The sequence below is a fragment of the Penaeus chinensis genome, chromosome 7 (assembly GCF_019202785.1).
Source record: "Penaeus chinensis breed Huanghai No. 1 chromosome 7, ASM1920278v2, whole genome shotgun sequence".
Classification (NCBI taxonomy): domain Eukaryota; kingdom Metazoa; phylum Arthropoda; class Malacostraca; order Decapoda; family Penaeidae; genus Penaeus; species Penaeus chinensis.
Genome location: NC_061825.1, coordinates 31,065,103 through 31,067,602, shown reverse-complemented (window position 1 = coordinate 31,067,602; position 2,500 = coordinate 31,065,103).

The window sequence follows — 2,500 nt, the reverse complement described above, 5'->3', positions numbered from 1 at the left end:
GAGAGAGACTAAAAGATAAATAGAAGTAGAGAGAGAGAGAGAATAAGAGAGAATCAAACAAACATGTCGACAGAGACAGAGAGACAGACAAGCAATCAGAAATAGGGAAATGAAAGGCTCGATAAAAAAAGAAAAAAAAAACTGTAGATGAACAGCAAAGGAAGATGGAAAAAATGTGAAGATGATACAGGTAAAAAAAAAAAAAAAAAAAAAAAAAAAAAAAAAAATATATATATATATATATATATATAGAAAAAAGATAAACATGGAGTATGAATGTAATAAAATCAACAAAGCTATCAATTGTAACGATAATGATAGTGGCATTAACAATATATAAGTACACCTAAATACAGTACGAAAGAAAGAGAAATGGTGAAAGCAAGCACAGAGTTCACTATATGAAAGGCGAAGGTGCTTATTGCAAGACTCGAAAGCTGTTATTGCAAACGTGGGGATATGAAGGCCCTCACTGTCCTTACAGCGTGCTGACCCTCGCCAGGCAACGACATAAACAGCTAGATTACCTTTGCCTCTCGTGCGCGCCGACATTTTCTTAGAAATTTCATTGGAATTCCACGGCTTGCATTGTTACATATGTATATATATATATATATATATATATATATATATATATATATATATATATATATATATATATTTATATCTATATATATATATATTTATATCTATATATATATATATATATATATATATATATATATATATATGCATACATATATATATGTACGTACATACATACATATGTATACATATATATGTATGTATATATACATATACATATATGTACATATACATATACATATATGTACATATACATATATATGTATGCATGTATATGTATGTATGTGTGTTTATATATATGTATGTATATATATGTATGTGTTTACATACATACATACGTACATACATACATATATATACATATATATGTATGTATATATACATATACATATATGTACATATACATATACATATATGTACATATACATATATATGTATGCATGTATATATATATGTATGTGTGTTTATATATATGTATGTATATATATATGTATGTGTTTACATATATATACTTTTATATATATATATATATATATATATATATATATATATATATATTTATGTGTGTGTGTTTGTGTGTTTGTGTGTGTGCGTCTGTGTGCGCGTGTGTGTGTATGTGTATTGTCTAAAAAATATTAATTGATTCTTAATGTGCCATTATATAAAATAGTTTAAAACCACTGGTCTATGGAGTACCCGTAAAAATGCAAAAACTTTACTTGCTGTTGGCAAAGTGGCAAGACGGGTTTTGTTTTTTCCATCAAACAAGGGGACCTACATTATCCTAACACGCCCAAGGAGAAACACCCGAACCAAAACAGGTTAAATCGATTAAATTACACATAGGTCTGGATGCTGTATTCATCAGCATTATCATTATTTTCTTTCTCACCTGTGGATGAAAAACAAAATAATAAAAAATTAAAATTAAGTAAATACATATTTCAATAAAGAGATAGCCACACAAACATACACACATGTATGTGTGTGTGTGCGTACGAGCGCGCCCACACACACACACACACACACACACACACACATATATGTGTGTGTGTATGCGTGTATTCATTAAAGGTTTCCCAAAACCTACTTCCCATGGACGTACAGGAATGAAACATCATGCAGTTATTAGTCTTTTTCTACCTAGGTCACAACAAGAATGACACACTTTTGTCCATCGTTTTATGCAGTTGTAGACTCCTTGCTTGCAGAAGTCTGCAGATTGCATTTGAAGCCATGAATTGACTTCATGGATGGAAAGAGCTGGAAGTCAGGTGGTGCAAAGCAGGTGAATAAGAACGATGTCACAGGACCGCGTTTCCATCTGGGCAATGTGAGAGTTGTGAACAGGGCCGTTGTCATGTAGGAAGAGGACACCTTTAGTCAACATTCCGCGCCATTTCTATTGCAGTGAAACGTAATGAGCTCCTGTAATTGAAATCCATTATCACTACTTCATGCAAAAGACTGAGTATAAACTTGCCTTCTTGATCATAATAATAATAGTCTTTCAAAAGTCCTGGTTTTCTTGGTACGTGGCTAAAAGAGCCTTGGGACAATGGACTCGTTTCTGAGTCTGGTAAGGAGTACGTAGCCTGGAAATCTATGAGCAGTCATATCCAACATTGATTAACAGTAATAAAGCGATCTTCCAAAATGGCCGTTTCCACACCTGAACTGGTGATAGGTTGCTTTTATTTCATCGAAGGTCTCTTGTGGTGCGCGGCCATTTAGGTATAGAAACCTGATCACTGCTCGATACTCCATTGGTTCCATTTCCACACATTATTTCACCTTCACTGCTGTAACAGAAAAAATGTTATGAGTTAAGGACTGGAAATCAACATGACCAATAGAGATGTGCTTCATTACGTATGTGAAATTTCACGCACACACACACACATATATGTATGTG